Here is a 19,138-nt window from a genome sequence, read left to right on the forward strand (position 1 = left end):
TTTTGAAACTTTCCATGCTATGGCGTGTCTAGATACGCTATTTACTGCAGTTTTACATGGTTTTCAGCAGTTTTTGGGACATGCCATTTTTTGACATTTTTGCCATACTATAGCCTTGCTTTTTGGTTCATTTTTTTGACATGCCACATTTTATTGTTTTTGGCCGTTTTTGAAACTCTCTATACTATGGCGTGTGTAGACACGCTATTTAATGCAGTTTTAAACTGTTTTCAGCAGTTTTTGGGACATGCCATTTTTTGACGTTTTTGCCATACTATAGCCTTGCTTTTTGGGTCATTTTTTCAACAGGCCATATTTTGGTGTTGTGAGCCATTTTTGAAAGTTTCTATGCTATGGCGTGTCTAGACACGGTATTTAATGCAGTTTTAAACTGTTTTCAACAGTTTTTGGGACATGCCATTTTTTGACGTTTTTGCCATACTATAGCCTTGCTTTTTTATCATTTTTTCGACATGCCATATTTTGCTGTTTTTTTTGCAGTTTTTGAAACTTTCCATGCTATGGCGTGTCAAGATACACTATTTACTGCATTTTTACATGGTTTTCAGCAGTTTTTGGGACATGCCATTTTTTGACGTTTTTGCCATACTATAGCCTTGCTTTTTGAGCAATTTTTTTCGACATGCCATATTTTATTGTTTTTGGCCATTTTTGAAACTTTATATGCTATGGCGTGTCTAGACACGCCATTTACTGCAGTTTTAAACTGTTTTCAGCAGTTTTTAGGACATGCCATTTTTCGACATTTTTGCCATACTATAGCCTTGCTTTTTGTGTCATTTTTTCAACATGCCATATTTTGGTGGTTTCTTTGCCATTTTTGAAACTTTCCATGCTATTGCGTGTCTAGATACGCTATTTAATGCAGTTTTAAACTGTTTCAAGCAGTTTTTGGGACATGCCATTTTTTGACATTTTTGCCATACTATAGCCTTGCATTTTGGTTCATTTTTTTGACATGCCACATTTTATTGTTTTTGGCCGTTTTTGAAAGTTTCTATACTATGGCGTGTCCAGACACAGTATTTAATGCAGTTTTAAACTGTTTTCAACAGTTTTTAAGACATGCCATTTTTTGACGTTTTTGCCATACTATAGCCTTGCTTTTTGGGTCATTTTCTCAACATGGCATATTTTCCTTTTTTTTTGCAGTTTTTGAAACTTTCCATGTTATGGCGTGTCTAGATACGCTATTTACTGCAGTTTTAAACTGTTTTCAGCAGTTTTTGGGACATGCCATTTTTTGAAGTTTTTGCCATACTATAGCCTTGTCATTTTTTCGACATGCCATATTTTGCTGTTTTTTTGCCATTTTTGAAACTTTCCATGCTATGGCGTGTCTAGATACGCTATTTACTGCAGTTTTACATGGTTTTCAGCAGTTTTTGGGACATGCCATTTTTTGACGTTTTTGCCATACTATAGCCTTGCTTTTTGGGTCATTTTTTTGACATGCCATATTTTATTGTTTTTGGCCGTTTTTGAAACTTTCTATACTATGGCGTGTGTAGACACGCTATTTACTGCAGTTTTACATGGTTTTCAGCAGTTTTTGGGACATGCCATTTTTTGACGTTTTTGCCATACTATAGCCTTGCTTTTTGGGTCATTTTTTCGACATGCCATATTTTGCTGTTTTTTTGCCATTTTTGAAACTTTCCATGCTATGGCATGTCTAGATACGCTATTTAATGCAGTTTTACATGGTTTTCAGCAGTTTTTGGGACATGCCATTTTTTGACGTTTTTGCCATACTATAGCCTTGCTTTTTGGTTCATTTTTTTGACATGCCACATTTTATTGTTTTTGGCCGTTTTTGAAACTTTCTATACTATGGCGTGTGTAGACACGCTATTTAATGCAGTTTTAAACTGTTTTCAACAGTTTTTGGGACATGCCATTTTTTGACGTTTTTGCCATACTATAGCCTTGCTTTTTTGTCATTTTTTCAACATGCCATATTTTGCTGTTTTTTTGCCATTTTTGAAACTTTCCATGCTATGGCGTGTCTAGATACGCTATTTACTGCAGTTTTACATGGTTTTCAGCAGTTTTTGGGACGTGCCATTTTTTGACGTTTTTGCCATACTATAGCCTTGCTTTTTGGTTCATTTTTTTGACATGCCACATTTTATTGTTTTTGGCCATTTTTGAAACTTTCTATACTATGGCGTGTGTAGACACGCTATTTAATGCAGTTTTAAACTGTTTTCAACAGTTTTTAAGACATGCCATTTTTTGACGTTTTTGCCATACTATAGCCTTGCTTTTTGGGTCATTTTCTCAACATGCCATATTTTCCTTTTTTTTGCAGTTTTTGAAACTTTCCATGTTATGGCGTGTCTAGATACGCTATTTACTGCAGTTTTAAACTGTTTTCAACAGTTTTTGGGACATGCCATTTTTTGAAGTTTTTGCCATACTATAGCCTTGCTTTTTTGTCATTTTTTCAACATGCCATATTTTGCTGTTTTTTTGCCATTTTTGAAACTTTCCATGCTATGGCGTGTCTAGATACGCTATTTACTGCAGTTTTACATGGTTTTCAGCAGTTTTTGGGACATGCCATTTTTTGACGTTTTTGCCATACTATAGCCTTGCTTTTTGGTTCATTTTTTTGACATGCCACATTTTATTGTTTTTGGCCGTTTTTGAAACTTTCTATACTATGGCGTGTGTAGACACGCTATTTAATGCAGTTTTAAACTGTTTTCAACAGTTTTTAAGACATGCCATTTTTTGACGTTTTTGCCATACTATAGCCTTGCTTTTTGGGTCATTTTCTCAACATGCCATATTTTCCTTTTTTTTTTGCAGTTTTTGAAACTTTCCATGTTATGGCGTGTCTAGATATGCTATTTACTGCAGTTTTAAACTGTTTTCAGCAGTTTTTGGGACATGCCATTTTTTGACGTTTTTGCCATACTATAGCCTTGCTTTTTGGGTCATTTTTTCGACATGCCATATTTTGCTGTTTTTTTTGCCATTTTTGAAACTTTCCATGCTATGGCGTGTCTAGATACGCTATTTACTGCAGTTTTACATGGTTTTCAGCAGTTTTTGGGACATGCCATTTTTTGACGTTTTTGCCATACTATAGCCTTGCTTTTTGGTTCATTTTTTTGACATGCCACATTTTATTGTTTTTGGCCGTTTTTGAAACTTTCTATACTATGGCGTGTGTAGACACGCTATTTAATGCAGTTTTAAACTGTTTTCAACAGTTTTTAAGACATGCCATTTTTTGACGTTTTTGCCATACTATAGCCTTGCTTTTTGGGTCATTTTCTCGACATGCCATATTTTCCTTTTTTTTTGCAGTTTTTGAAACTTTCCATGTTATGGCGTGTCTAGATACGCTATTTACTGCAGTTTTAAACTGTTTTCAGCAGTTTTTGGGACATGCCATTTTTTGACGTTTTTGCCATACTATAGCCTTGCTGTTTGGGTCATTTTTTCGACATGCCATATTTTGGTGTTGTGAGCCATTTTTGAAAGTTTCTATGCTATGGTGTGTCTAGACACGGTATTTACTGCAGTTTTAAACTGTTTTCAACAGTTTTTGGGACATGCCATTTTTTGACGTTTTTGCCATACTATAGCCTTGCTGTTTGGGTCATTTTTTCGACATGCCATATTTTGGTGTTGTGAGCCATTTTTGAAAGTTTCTATGCTATGGTGTGTCTAGACACGGTATTTACTGCAGTTTTAAACTGTTTTCAACAGTTTTTGGGACATGCCATTTTTTGACGTTTTTGCCATACTATAGCCTTGCTTTTTGGGTCATTTTTTTTGACATGCCACATTTTATTGTTTTTGGCTGTTTTTGAAACTTTCTATACTATGGCGTGTGTAGACACGCTATTTAATGCAGTTTTAAACTGTTTTCAGCAGTTTTTAAGACATGCCGTTTTTTGACGTTTTTGCCATACTATAGCCTTGCTTTTTGGGTCATTTTCTCAACATGCCATATTTTCCTTTTTTTTTGCAGTTTTTGAAACTTTCCATGTTATGGCGTGTCTAGATACGCTATTTACTGCAGTTTTAAACTGTTTTCAGCAGTTTTTGGGACATGCCATTTTTTGACGTTTTTGCCATACTATAGCCTTGCTTTTTGGGTCATTTTTTCGACATGCCATATTTTGCTGTTTTTTTGCCATTTTTGAAACTTTCCATGCTATGGCATGTCTAGATACGCTATTTAATGCAGTTTTACATGGTTTTCAGCAGTTTTTGGGACATGCCATTTTTTGACGTTTTTGCCATACTATAGCCTTGCTTTTTGGGTCATTTTCTCGATATGCCACATTTTATTGTTTTTGGCCGTTTTTGAAACTTTCTATACTATGGCGTGTGTAGACACGCTATTTAATGCAGTTTTAAACTGTTTTCAACAGTTTTTGGGACATGCCATTTTTTGACGTTTTTGCCATACTATAGCCTTGCTGTTTGGGTCATTTTCTCGACATGCCATATTTTCCTTTTTTTTTGCAGTTTTTGAAACTTTCCATGTTATGGCGTGTCTACATACGCTATTTACTGCAGTTTTAAACTGTTTTCAGCAGTTTTTGGGACATGCCATTTTTGAAGTTTTTGCCATACTATAGCCTTGCTGTTTGGGTCATTTTTTCAACATGCCATATTTTGGTGTTGTGAGCCATTTTTGAAAGTTTCTATGCTATGGCGTGTGTAGACACGCTATTTAATGCAGTTTTAAACTGTTTTCAGCAGTTTTTGGGACATGCCATTTTTTGAAGTTTTTGCCATACTATAGCCTTGCTTTTTTGTCATTTTTTCAACATGCCATATTTTGCTGTTTTTTTGCCATTTTTGAAACTTTCCATGCTATGGCGTGTCTAGATACGCTATTTACTGCAGTTTTACATGGTTTTCAGCAGTTTTTGGGACATGCCATTTTTTGACGTTTTTGCCATACTATAGCCTTGCTTTTTGGTTCATTTTTTCGACATGCCATATTTTGGTGTTGTTAGCCATTTTTTAAAGTTTCTATGGCATGGCACGTCTAGACACGCTATTTAATGCAGTTTTAAACTGTTTTCAACAGTTTTTGGGACATGCCATTTTTTGACGTTTTTGCCATACTATAGCCTTGCTTTTTTGTCATTTTTTCGACATGCCATATTTTGCTGTTTTTTTGCCATTTTTGAAACTTTCCATGCTATGGCGTGTCTAGATACGCTATTTACTGCAGTTTTACATGGTTTTCAACAGTTTTTGGGACATGCCATTTTTTGACGTTTTTGCCATACTATAGCCTTGCTTTTTGGTTCATTTTTTTGACATGCCACATTATATTGTTTTTGGCCGTTTTTGAAACTTTCTATACTATGGCGTGTGTAGACACGCTATTTAATGCAGTTTTAAACTGTTTTCAACAGTTTTTAAGACATGCCATTTTTTGATGTTTTTGCCATACTATAGCCTTGCTTTTTGGGTCATTTTCTCGACATGCCATATTTTCCTTTTTTTTTGCAGTTTTTGAAACTTTCCATGTTATGGCGTGTCTAGATACGCTATTTAATGCAGTTTTAAACTGTTTTCAACAGTTTTTGGGACATGCCATTTTTTGACGTTTTTGCCATACTATAGCCTTGCTTTTTTGTCATTTTTTCGACATGCCATATTTTGCTGTTTTTTTGCCATTTTTGAAACTTTCCATGCTATGGCGTGTCTAGATACGCTATTTACTGCAGTTTTACATGGTTTTCAGCAGTTTTTGGGACATGCCATTTTTTGACATTTTTGCCATACTATAGCCTTGCTTTTTGGTTCATTTTTTTGACATGCCACATTTTATTGTTTTTGGCCGTTTTTGAAACTTTCTATACTATGGCGTGTGTAGACACGCTATTTAATGCAGTTTTAAACTGTTTTCAGCAGTTTTTGGGACATGCCATTTTTTGACGTTTTTGCCATACTATAGCCTTGCTTTTTGGGTCATTTTTTCAACAGGCCATATTTTGGTGTTGTGAGCCATTTTTGAAAGTTTCTATGCTATGGCGTGTCTAGACACGGTATTTAATGCAGTTTTAAACTGTTTTCAAGCAGTTTTTGGGACATGCCATTTTTTGACGTTTTTGCCATACTATAGCCTTGCTTTTTGGTTCATTTTTTTGACATGCCACATTTTATTGTTTTTGGCCGTTTTTGAAATTTTCTATACTATGGCGTGTGTAGACACGCTATTTAATGCAGTTTTAAACTGTTTTCAACAGTTTTTAAGACATGCCATTTTTTGACGTTTTTGCCATACTATAGCCTTGCTTTTTGGGTCATTTTCTCAACATGCCATATTTTCCTTTTTTTTTTTGCAGTTTTTGAAACTTTCCATGTTATGGCGTGTCTAGATACGCTATTTACTGCAGTTTTAAACTGTTTTCAGCAGTTTTTGGGACATGCCATTTTTTGACGTTTTTGCCATACTATAGCCTTGCTTTTTGGTTCATTTTTTTGACATGCCACATTTTATTGTTTTTGGCCGTTTTTGAAACTTTCTATACTATGGCGTGTGTAGACACGCTATTTAATGCAGTTTTAAACTGTTTTCAACAGTTTTTAAGACATGCCATTTTTTGACGTTTTTGCCATACTATAGCCTTGCTTTTTGGGTCATTTTCTCGACATGCCATATTTTCCTTTTTTTTTGCAGTTTTTGAAACTTTCCATGTTATGGCGTGTCTAGATACGCTATTTACTGCAGTTTTAAACTGTTTTCAGCAGTTTTTGGGACATGCCATTTTTTGACGTTTTTGCCATACTATAGCCTTGCTGTTTGGGTCATTTTTTCAACATGCCATATTTTGGTGTTGTGAGCCATTTTTGAAAGTTTCTATGCTATGGTGTGTCTAGACACGGTATTTACTGCAGTTTTAAACTGTTTTCAACAGTTTTTGGGACATGCCATTTTTTGACGTTTTTGCCATACTATAGCCTTGCTGTTTGGGTCATTTTTTCGACATGCCATATTTTGGTGTTGTGAGCCATTTTTGAAAGTTTCTATGCTATGGTGTGTCTAGACACGGTATTTACTGCAGTTTTAAACTGTTTTCAACAGTTTTTGGGACATGCCATTTTTTGACGTTTTTGCCATACTATAGCCTTGCTTTTTGGGTCATTTTTTTTGACATGCCACATTTTATTGTTTTTGGCTGTTTTTGAAACTTTCTATACTATGGCGTGTGTAGACACGCTATTTAATGCAGTTTTAAACTGTTTTCAGCAGTTTTTAAGACATGCCATTTTTTGACGTTTTTGCCATACTATAGCCTTGCTTTTTGGGTCATTTTCTCAACATGCCATATTTTCCTTTTTTTTTGCAGTTTTTGAAACTTTCCATGTTATGGCGTGTCTAGATACGCTATTTACTGCAGTTTTAAACTGTTTTCAGCAGTTTTTGGGACATGCCATTTTTTGAAGTTTTTGCCATACTATAGCCTTGCTTTTTTGTCATTTTTTCAACATGCCATATTTTGCTGTTTTTTTGCCATTTTTGAAACTTTCCATGCTATGGCGTGTCTAGATACGCTATTTACTGCAGTTTTACATGGTTTTCAGCAGTTTTTGGGACATGCCATTTTTTGACGTTTTTGCCATACTATAGCCTTGCTTTTTGGGTCATTTTTTCGACATGCCATATTTTGCTGTTTTTTTGCCATTTTTGAAACTTTCCATGCTATGGCATGTCTAGATACGCTATTTAATGCAGTTTTACATGGTTTTCAGCAGTTTTTGGGACATGCCATTTTTTGACGTTTTTGCCATACTATAGCCTTGCTTTTTGGTTCATTTTTTTGACATGCCACATTTTATTGTTTTTGGCCGTTTTTGAAACTTTCTATACTATGGCGTGTGTAGACACGCTATTTAATGCAGTTTTAAACTGTTTTCAACAGTTTTTGGGACATGCCATTTTTTGACGTTTTTGCCATACTATAGCCTTGCTGTTTGGGTCATTTTCTCGACATGCCATATTTTCCTTTTTTTTTGCAGTTTTTGAAACTTTCCATGTTATGGCGTGTCTACATACGCTATTTACTGCAGTTTTAAACTGTTTTCAGCAGTTTTTGGGACATGCCATTTTTGAAGTTTTTGCCATACTATAGCCTTGCTGTTTGGGTCATTTTTTCAACATGCCATATTTTGGTGTTGTGAGCCATTTTTGAAAGTTTCTATGCTATGGCGTGTGTAGACACGCTATTTAATGCAGTTTTAAACTGTTTTCAGCAGTTTTTGGGACATGCCATTTTTTGAAGTTTTTGCCATACTATAGCCTTGCTTTTTTGTCATTTTTTCGACATGCCATATTTTGCTGTTTTTTTTGCCATTTTTGAAACTTTCCATGCTATGGCGTGTCTAGATACGCTATTTACTGCAGTTTTACATGGTTTTCAGCAGTTTTTGGGACATGCCATTTTTTGACGTTTTTGCCATACTATAGCCTTGCTTTTTGGTTCATTTTTTCGACATGCCATATTTTGGTGTTGTTAGCCATTTTTTAAAGTTTCTATGGCATGGCACGTCTAGACACGCTATTTAATGCAGTTTTAAACTGTTTTCAACAGTTTTTGGGACATGCCATTTTTTGACGTTTTTGCCATACTATAGCCTTGCTTTTTTGTCATTTTTTCGACATGCCATATTTTGCTGTTTTTTTGCCATTTTTGAAACTTTCCATGCTATGGCGTGTCTAGATACGCTATTTACTGCAGTTTTACATGGTTTTCAGCAGTTTTTAGGACATGCCATTTTTTGACGTTTTTGCCACACTATAGCCTTGCTTTTTGGGTCATTTTTTCGACATGCCATATTTTGGTGTTGTGAGCCATTTTTGAAAGTTTCTATGGTATGGCACGTCTAGACACGCTATTTAATGCAATTTTGAATTGTTTTCAACACTTTCTCGGGCATGCCATTTTTTGACGTTTTTGCCATACTATAGCCTTGCTTTTTGGGTCATTTTTTCCACATGCCATAATTTCCTTTTTTTTTGCAGTTTTTGAAACTTTCCATGTTATGGCGTGTCTAGATACGCTATTTACTGCAGTTTTAAACTGTTTTCAGCAGTTTTTGGGACATGCCATTTTTTGACGTTTTTGCCATACTATAGCCTTGCTTTTTGGGTCATTTTTTTGACATGCCACATTTTATTGTTTTTGGCCATTTTTGAAACTTTCTATACTATGGCGTGTGTAGACACGCTATTTAATGCAGTTTTAAACTTTTTTCAGCAGTTTTTGGGACATGCCATTTTTTGACGTTTTTGCCATACTATAGCCTTGCTGTTTGGGTCATTTTTTCGACATGCCACATTTTGGTGTTGTGAGCCATTTTTGAAAGTTTCTATGCTATGGCGTGTCTAGACACGCTATTTAATGCAGTTTTAAACTGTTTTCAACAGTTTTTGGGACATGCCATTTTTTGACATTTTTGCCATACTGTAGCCTTGCTTTTTTGTCATTTTTTCAACATGCCATATTTTGCTGTTTTTTTGCCATTTTTGAAACTTTCCATGCTATGGCGTGTCTAGATACGCTATTTACTGCAGTTTTACATGGTTTTCAGCAGTTTTTGGGACATGCCATATTTTATTGTTTTCGACCGTTTTTGAAAGTTTCTATGCTATGGTGTGTGTAGACACACTATTTAGTGCAGTTTTAAACTGTTTTCAACAGTTTTTAAGACATGCCATTTTTTGACGTTTTTGCCATACTATAGCCTTGCTTTTTGGGTCATTTTTTCGACATGCCATATTTTCCTTTGTTTTTACCGTTTTTGAAACTTTCCATGTTATGGCGTGTCTAGATACGCTATTTACTGCAGTTTTAAACTGTTTTCAGCAGTTTTTGGGACATGCCGTTTTTGGGACATGCCATTTTTTGACGTTTTTGCCATACTATAGCCTTGCTTTTTGGTTCATTTTTTTGACATGCCACATTTTATTGTTTTTGGCTGTTTTTGAAACTTTCTATACTATGGCGTGTCTAGACACGCTATTTACATCACTTTTAAACTGTTTTCAGCAGTTTTTGGGACATGCCATTTTTTGAAGTTTTTGCCACACTATAGCATTACTTTTTATTTAATTTTTTTGACATGCCACATTTTATTGTTTTTGGCCGTTTTTGAAACTTTCTATACTATGGCGTGTGTAGACACGCTATTTAATGCAGTTTTAAACTGTTTTCAACAGTTTTTAAGACATGCCTTTTTTTGACGTTCGTGCCAAACTATAGCCTTGCTTTTTGGGTCATTTTCTCGACATGCCATATTTTCCTTTTTTTTGCCGTTTTTGAAACTTTCCATGTCATGGCGTGTCTAGATACGCTATTTACTGCAGTTTTAAACTGTTTTCAGCCGTTTTTGGGACATGCCATTTTTTGACGTTTTTGCCATACTATAGCCTTGCTTTTTGGGTCATTTTTTCGACATGCCATATTTTGGTGTTGTGAGCCATTTTTGAAAGTTTCTATGCTATGGCACGTCTAGACACGCTATTTAATGCAATTTTGAATTGTTTTCAGCAGTTTTTAGGACATGCCATTTTTTGACGTTTTTGCCATACTATAGCCTTACTTTTTGGTTAATTTTTTTGACATGCCACATTTTATTGTTTTTGGCCGTTTTTGAAAGTTTCTATGCTATGGCGCATCTAGACACGCTATTTAATGCAGTTTTAAACTGTTTTCAACACTTTTTCGGGCATGCCATTTTTTGACGTTTTGCCATACTATAGCCTTGCTTTTTGGGTCATTTTTTCCACATGCCATAATTTCCTTTTTTGCAGTTTTGAAACTTTCCATGTTATGGCGTGTCGAGATACGCTTATTTAATGCAGTTTTAAACTGTTTTCAGCAGCTTTTGGGACATGCCATTTTTGACATTTTTGCCATACTATAGCCTTGCTTTTTGGGTCATTTTTTGACATGCCATATTTTATCGTTTTTTTCCCGTTTTTGAAACTTTCCATGTTATGGCGTGTGTAGATACGCTATTTACTGCAGTTTTAAACTGTTTTCAGCAGTTTTTGGGACATGCCATTTTTTGACATTTTTGCCATACTATAGCCTTGCTTTTTGGGTCATTTTTTTGACATGCCACATTTTATTGTTTTTGGCCGTTTTTGAAACTTTCTATACTATGGCGTGTGTAGACACGCTATTTAATGCAGTTTTAAACTGTTTTCAGCAGTTTTTGGGACATGCCATTTTTTGACGTTTTTGCCATACTGTAGCCTTGCTTTTCTGTCATTTTTTCGACATGCCATATTTTGCTGTTTTTTTGCCATTTTTGAAACTTTCCATGCTATGGCGTGTCTAGATACGCTTATTTACTGCAGTTTTACATGGTTTTCAGCAGTTTTTAGGACATGCCATTTTTTGATTTTTTTGGCATACTATAGCCTTGCTGTTTGGGTCATTTTTTCGACATGCCATATTTTGGTGTTGTGAGCCATTTTTGAAAGTTTCTATGCTGTGGCGCGTCTAGACACGCTATTTAATGCAATTTTGAATTGTTTTCAGCAGTTTTTGGGACATGCCATTTTTTGACATTTTTGCCATACTATAGCCTTACTTTTTGGGTCATTTTTTTGACATGCCATATTTTATTGTTTTTGGCCGTTTTTGAAACTTTCTATGCTATGGCGTGTGTAGACACGCTATTTAATGCAGTTTTAAACAGTTTTCAGCAGTTTTTGGGACATGCCATTTTTTGACGTTTTTGCCATACTATAGCCTTGCTTTTTGGGTCATTTTTTTCGACATGCCATATTTTATTGTTTTTGGCCGTTTTTGAAACTTTCTATGCTATGGCGTGTCTAGACACGCTATTTCATGCAGTTTTGAATTGTTTTCAGCAGTTTTTAGGACATTCCATTTTTTGACGTTTTTGCCATACTATAGCCTTGCTTTTTGTGTCATTTTTTTGACATGCCATATTTTATTGTTTTTGGCCGTTTTTGAAACTTTCTATGCTATGGCGTCTTTAGACACGGTATTTAATTCAGTTTTACATGGTTTTCAGCAGTTTTTGGGACATGCCATTTTTTGACGTTTTTGCCATACTATAGCCTTGCTTTTTGTGTCAATTTTTTGACATGCCACATTTTATTGTTTTTGGCTGTTTTTGAAACTTTCTATGCTATGGCGTGTCTAGACACGCTATTTATTGCAGTTTTAAACTGTTTTCAGCAGTTTTTAGGACATGCCATTTTTTGATGTTTTTGCCATACTATAGCCTTGCTTTTTGGTTCATTTTTTTGACATGCCACATTTTATTGTTTTTGGCCGTTTTTTAAACTTTCTATGCTATGGCGAGTCTAGATACGCTATTTAATGCACTTTTAAACTGTTTTCAACGGTTTTTGGGACATCCCATTTTTTGACGTTTTTGCCATACTATAGCCTTGCTGTTTGGGTCATTTTTTCGACATGCCATATTTTGGTGTTGTGAGCCATTTTTGAAAGTTTCTATGCTGTGGCGCGTCTAGACACGCTATTTAATGCAATTTTGAATTGTTTTCAGCAGTTTTTGGGACATGCCATTTTTTGACATTTTTGCCATACTATAGCCTTGCTTTTTGGGTCATTTTTTCGACATGCCATATTTTATTGTTTTTGGCCGTTTTTGAAACTTTCTATGCTATGGCGTGTCTAGACACGCTATTTAATGCAGTTTTTAATTGTTTTCAGCAGTTTTTAGGACATGCCATTTTTTGACGTTTTTGGCCATTTTGAAAGTTTATATGCTATGGCGTCTATACACGGTATTTAATGCAGTTTTAAACTGTTTTCAGCAGTTTTTGTGACATGCCATTTTTTGACGTTTTTGCCATACTACAGCCTTGCTTTTTGGGTCATTTTTTCAACATGCCATATTGTATTGTTTTTGGACGTTTTTGAAACTCTCTATGCTATGGCGTGTCTAGACACGCTATTTAATGCAGTTTTAAACTGTTTTCAGCAGTTTTTGTGACATGCCATTTTTTGACGTTTTTGCCATACTATAGCCTTGCTTTTTGGGTCATTTGTTCGACATGCCGTATTTTGGGGGTTTTTTTTGCTGTTTTTGAAACTTTCCATGTTATGGCGTGTCTAGACACGCTATTTACTGCAGTTTTAAACGGTTTTCATCAGTTTTTGGGACATGCCATTTTTTTTTACATTCTTTCCATACTATAGCCTTGCTTTTTGGGTCATTTTTTCAACATGCCATATTTTGGTGTTGTGGGCCATTTTGAAAGTTTCTATGGTATGGCACGTCTAGACACGCTATTTAATGCAGTTTTGAATTGTTTTCAGCAGTTTTTAGGACATGCCATTTTTTAACGTTTTTGCCATACTATAGCCTTGCTTTTTGGTTCATTTTTTTGACATGCCACATTTTATTGTTTTTGGCCGTTTTTGAAACTTTCTATGCTATGGCGTGTCTAGACACGGTATTTAATGCAGTTTTAAACTGGTTTGAGCTGTTTTTAGGACATGTCAGTTTTTGACATTTTTGCCATACTATAGCCTTGCTTTTTGGGTCATTTTTTTCAACATGCCATATTTTGGTGTTTCGGGCCGTTTTTGCAACTTTCTATGCCATGGCGTGTCAGCACGGTATTTACTGCAGTTTTAAACTGTTGTCAGCAGTTTTTAGGTCATGTCATTTTTTGACATTTTTGGCGTGTCATGGCGTGCTATTTTAATATAGTTTTAATCTGTTTTCAGCAATTTTTGGAACATGCCATTTTTTGCCATTTTTGCCATACTATAGCCTTGCATTTCTTCGACATGCCATATTTTAATCTTTTTTGCCGTCTTTGAAACTTTCCATGCTATGGCGTGTCAGCACGGTATTTACTGCAGTTTTAAACTGTTGTCAGCAGTTTTTAGGACATGTCATTTTTTGCCATTTTTGCCATAGTATAGCCTTGCTTTTTGGGTCATTTTTTTGACATGCCACATTTTATTGTTTTTGGCTGTTTTTGAAACTTTCTATACTATGGCGTGTCTAGACACGCTATTTACATCACTTTTAAACTGTTTTCAGCAGTTTTTGGGACATGCCATTTTTTGAAGTTTTTGCCACACTATAGCATTACTTTTTATTTAATTTTTTTGACATGCCACATTTTATTGTTTTTGGCCGTTTTTGAAACTTTCTATACTATGGCGTGTGTAGACACGCTATTTAATGCAGTTTTAAACTGTTTTCAACAGTTTTTAAGACATGCCTTTTTTTGACGTTCGTGCCAAACTATAGCCTTGCTTTTTGGGTCATTTTCTCGACATGCCATATTTTCCTTTTTTTTGCCGTTTTTGAAACTTTCCATGTCATGGCGTGTCTAGATACGCTATTTACTGCAGTTTTAAACTGTTTTCAGCCGTTTTTGGGACATGCCATTTTTTGACGTTTTTGCCATACTATAGCCTTGCTTTTTGGGTCATTTTTTCGACATGCCATATTTTGGTGTTGTGAGCCATTTTTGAAAGTTTCTATGCTATGGCACGTCTAGACACGCTATTTAATGCAATTTTGAATTGTTTTCAGCAGTTTTTAGGACATGCCATTTTTTGACGTTTTTGCCATACTATAGCCTTACTTTTTGGTTAATTTTTTTGACATGCCACATTTTATTGTTTTTGGCCGTTTTTGAAAGTTTCTATGCTATGGCGCATCTAGACACGCTATTTAATGCAGTTTTAAACTGTTTTCAACACTTTTTCGGGCATGCCATTTTTTGACGTTTTTGCCATACTATAGCCTTGCTTTTTGGGTCATTTTTTCCACATGCCATAATTTCCTTTTTTTTGCAGTTTTTGAAACTTTCCATGTTATGGCGTGTCGAGATACGCTATTTAATGCAGTTTTAAACTGTTTTCAGCAGCTTTTGGGACATGCCATTTTTTGACATTTTTGCCATACTATAGCCTTGCTTTTTGGGTCATTTTTTTGACATGCCATATTTTATCGTTTTTTTCCCGTTTTTGAAACTTTCCATGTTATGGCGTGTGTAGATACGCTATTTACTGCAGTTTTAAACTGTTTTCAGCAGTTTTTGGGACATGCCATTTTTTGACATTTTTGCCATACTATAGCCTTGCTTTTTGGGTCATTTTTTTGACATGCCACATTTTATTGTTTTTGGCCGTTTTTGAAACTTTCTATACTATGGCGTGTGTAGACACGCTATTTAATGCAGTTTTAAACTGTTTTCAGCAGTTTTTGGGACATGCCATTTTTTGACGTTTTTGCCATACTGTAGCCTTGCTTTTCTGTCATTTTTTCGACATGCCATATTTTGCTGTTTTTTTGCCATTTTTGAAACTTTCCATGCTATGGCGTGTCTAGATACGCTATTTACTGCAGTTTTACATGGTTTTCAGCAGTTTTTGGGACATGCCATTTTTTGACGTTTTTGCCATACTATAGCCTTGCTTTTTGGGTCATTTTTTCGACATGCCATATTTTATTGTTTTTGGCCGTTTTTGAAACTTTCTATACTATGGCGTGTGTAGACACGCTATTTTTTTATGGTTCATTTTTTTGACATGCCACATTTTATTGTTTTGGGCCGTTTTTGAAACTTTCTATGCTATGGCGTGTCTAGACATACTATTTCCTGCAGTTTTAAACTGTTTTCAGCAGTTTTTGGGACATGCCATTTTTTGACGTTTTTGCCATACTATAGCCTTGCTGTTTGGGTCATTTTTTCGACATGCCACATTTTATTATTTTTGGTCTTTATTGAAACTTTCTATGCTATGGCGTGTGTAGACACGCTATTTACATCACTTTTAAACTGTTTTCAGCAGTTTTTGGACATGCCATTTTTTGACGTTTTTGCCATACTATAGCCTTAGTTTTGGGGTCATTTTTTCGACGTGCTATATTTGATTAGTTTTGGCCGTTTTTGAAACTTTCTATGCTATGGCGTCTTTAGACACAGTATTTAATGCAGTTTTGAATTGTTTTCAGCAGTTTTTGGGACATGCCATTTTTTGACGTTTTTGCCATACTATAGCCTTGCTTTTTGGGTCATTTTTTCAACATTCCATGTTTTATTGTTTTTGGCCGTTTTTGAAACTTTATATGCTATGGCGTGTCTAGACATACTATTTCCTGCAGTTTTAAACTGTTTTCAGCAGTTTTTGGGACATGCCATTTTTTGACATTTTTGCCTTGCTTTTTGGGTCATTTTTTTGACATGCCATATTTTATCGTTTTTTTCCCGTTTTTGAAACTTTCCATGTTATGGCGTGTGTAGATACGCTATTTACTGCAGTTATAAACTGTTTTCAGCAGTTTTTAGGACATGCCATTTTTTGATTTTTTTGGCATACTATAGCCTTGCTGTTTGGGTCATTTTTTCGACATGCCATATTTTGGTGTTGTGAGCCATTTTTGAAAGTTTCTATGCTGTGGCGCGTCTAGACACGCTATTTAATGCAATTTTGAATTGTTTTCAGCAGTTTTTGGGACATGCCATTTTTTGACATTTTTGCCATACTATAGCCTTACTTTTTGGGTCATTTTTTTGACATGCCATATTTTATTGTTTTTGGCCGTTTTTGAAACTTTCTATGCTATGGCGTGTGTAGACACGCTATTTAATGCAGTTTTAAACTGTTTTCAGCAGTTTTTGGGACATGCCATTTTTTGACGTTTTTGCCATACTATAGCCTTGCTTTTTGGGTCATTTTTTTCGACATGCCATATTTTATTGTTTTTGGCCGTTTTTGAAACTTTCTATGCTATGGCGTGTCTAGACACGCTATTTCATGCAGTTTTGAATTGTTTTCAGCAGTTTTTAGGACATTCCATTTTTTGACGTTTTTGCCATACTATAGCCTTGCTTTTTGTGTCATTTTTTTGACATGCCATATTTTATTGTTTTTGGCCGTTTTTGAAACTTTCTATGCTATGGCGTCTTTAGACACGGTATTTAATTCAGTTTTACATGGTTTTCAGCAGTTTTTGGGACATGCCATTTTTTGACGTTTTTGCCATACTATAGCCTTGCTTTTTGTGTCAATTTTTTGACATGCCACATTTTATTGTTTTTGGCTGTTTTTGAAACTTTCTATGCTATGGCGTGTCTAGACACGCTTATTTATTGCAGTTTTAAACTGTTTTCAGCAGTTTTTAGGACATGCCATTTTTGATGTTTTTGCCATACTATAGCCTTGCTTTTTGGTTCATTTTTTTGACATGCCACATTTTATTGTTTTTGGCCGTTTTTTAAACTTTCTATGCTATGGCGAGTCTAGATACGCTTATTTAATGCACTTTTAAACTGTTTTCAACGGTTTTGGGACATCCCATTTTTTGATCGTTTTGCCATACTATAGCCTTGCTGTTTGGGTCATTTTTTCGACATGCCATATTTTGGTGTTGTGAGCCATTTTTGAAAGTTTCTATGCTGTGGCGCGTCTAGACACGCTATTTAATGCAATTTTGAATTGTTTTCAGCAGTTTTTGGGACATGCCATTTTTTGACATTTTTGCCATACTATAGCCTTGCTTTTTGGGTCATTTTTTCGACATGCCATATTTTATTGTTTTTGGCCGTTTTTGAAACTTTCTATGCTATGGCGTGTCTAGACACGCTATTTAATGCAGTTTTTAATTGTTTTCAGCAGTTTTAGGACATGCCATTTTTGACGTTTTGGCCATTTTGAAAGTTTATATGCTATGGCGTCTATACACGGTATTTAATGCAGTTTTAAACTGTTTTCAGCAGTTTTGTGACATGCCATTTTTGACGCTTTTTGCCATACTACAGCCTTGCTTTTTGGGTCATTTTTCAACATGCCATATTGTATTGTTTTTGGACGTTTTTGAAACTCTCTATGCTATGGCGTGTCTAGACACGCTATTTAATGCAGTTTTAAACTGTTTTCAGCAGTTTTTGTGACATGCCATTTTTTGACGTTTTTGCCATACTATAGCCTTGCTTTTTGGGTCATTTGTTCGACATGCCGTATTTTGGGGGTTTTTTTTGCTGTTTTTGAAACTTTCCATGTTATGGCGTGTCTAGACACGCTATTTACTGCAGTTTTAAACGGTTTTCATCAGTTTTTGGGACATGCCATTTTTTTTTACATTCTTTCCATACTATAGCCTTGCTTTTTGGGTCATTTTTTCAACATGCCATATTTTGGTGTTGTGGGCCATTTTGAAAGTTTCTATGGTATGGCACGTCTAGACACGCTATTTAATGCAGTTTTGAATTGTTTTCAGCAGTTTTTAGGACATGCCATTTTTTAACGTTTTTGCCATACTATAGCCTTGCTTTTTGGTTCATTTTTTTGACATGCCACATTTTATTGTTTTTGGCCGTTTTTGAAACTTTCTATGCTATGGCGTGTCTAGACACGGTATTTAATGCAGTTTTAAACTGGTTTGAGCTGTTTTTAGGACATGTCAGTTTTTGACATTTTTGCCATACTATAGCCTTGCTTTTTGGGTCATTTTTTTCAACATGCCATATTTTGGTGTTTCGGGCCGTTTTTGCAACTTTCTATGCCATGGCGTGTCAGCACGGTATTTACTGCAGTTTTAAACTGTTGTCAGCAGTTTTTAGGTCATGTCATTTTTTGACATTTTTGGCGTGTCATGGCGTGCTATTTTAATATAGTTTTAATCTGTTTTCAGCAATTTTTGGAACATGCCATTTTTTGCCATTTTTGCCATACTATAGCCTTGCATTTCTTCGACATGCCATATTTTAATCTTTTTTGCCGTCTTTGAAACTTTCCATGCTATGGCGTGTCAGCACGGTATTTACTGCAGTTTTAAACTGTTGTCAGCAGTTTTTAGGACATGTCATTTTTTGCCATTTTTGCCATAGTATAGCCTTGCTTTTTGGGTCATTTTTTCGACATTCCATATTGTGGTGTTTTTTTGCCATTTTTGCAACTTTCTGTGCTATGGCGTGTCTAATCAAGGTATTCAAGGTGGTTTTCAAGTATTTTTAGCTGTTTTTGGGACATGCCATACTATAGCTTTGCTTTTTAGGTTATTTTTTCCGACATGCCATATTATTGCCTTTTTGTAACTTTCTATGCTATTGCACGTTTTGGCATGCTATTTACAGCGATTACTTTTT

The sequence above is a fragment of the Plectropomus leopardus genome, chromosome 10, assembly GCF_026936395.1.
Source record: "Plectropomus leopardus strain MGB_pleo_1.0 chromosome 10, ASM2693639v1, whole genome shotgun sequence".
Lineage (NCBI taxonomy): Eukaryota > Metazoa > Chordata > Actinopteri > Perciformes > Serranidae > Plectropomus > Plectropomus leopardus.